Raw genomic sequence first — 925 nt, forward strand, 5'->3', positions numbered from 1 at the left:
GTGTCCACCTGCGCAGGGCGAGCAGCATGCACCTGTGTTGCAGGTGTGGTGCGCCCGTCCCGCATGCTGGCAGCTCCGCACGTGGCGCGGGCGTTCTGAGCCGGGAGCACCCCTTGTACCCCTGGAGCGCGTTCTCTGGGCTCGGAGATGGGAGGGGCTGGCTCTCGGCTGGACCCCATATCCCTATTCCCTGGGGGCCCCACCGCGAGGCTCAGGGTCGTGGGCTACCCTGCCGGCCCCAGGGCCCCAGGACAGTGCTGCGGACATCGCAACCAGGTGGCAGGGTCCCCTGTTTCACCACAAGAGGGGATGGGCCGGATGTGTTCAGGGCACCCAGATCTCTGCCTGCACCCGGCCACCCACAAAGGAGGAGAGGACGCCTGGAGGCCCCTCCTGACCGACACCCCCATCGGGCTTTTGATTCCCATTTTGGACCAACACGTGGGTAAAGAGAAGGATTTCTTCTCTGCAGGAGAGCCAGCAACGCGACATGGTGACAACCGGTGTGACCCACAGCTTCGCTGTCCAGGCTGCAAGACCGAGGCCTGGGAACAGTCCCACCGAAGCCCCCGCTGGTGGCGGCACCCCCGGGCGGAGACAGGCCCACAGAGGCAGGCCCTGGGGAGGGGCAGCCTCCTCCTGCTGCCGACGGAAGACAAAGCTGGAAGGTCACACACACACACACACACACACACACACACACACACACACACACACACACACGGCCTGGCTCTCGTCAGCGCTTGGGTGGGAGGCCAGGCCCTCGCGGTTCTGGATGCCCCTCTGAAGCAGTGAGCTGCCTCCATGAGCTGCCCACAGGAGTGGTGAGTAACGAGGGAGGGGCCCACCAGGGGCACAGCGCACCTGCCAGGTGTCCGGGCCTCAGGTGCCTCCTGCAGCAGCGCTAGCTGCCCCCCCCCCCCCC

The sequence above is a fragment of the Myotis brandtii genome, unplaced genomic scaffold (genome assembly GCF_000412655.1).
Source record: "Myotis brandtii unplaced genomic scaffold, ASM41265v1 scaffold786, whole genome shotgun sequence".
Classification (NCBI taxonomy): domain Eukaryota; kingdom Metazoa; phylum Chordata; class Mammalia; order Chiroptera; family Vespertilionidae; genus Myotis; species Myotis brandtii.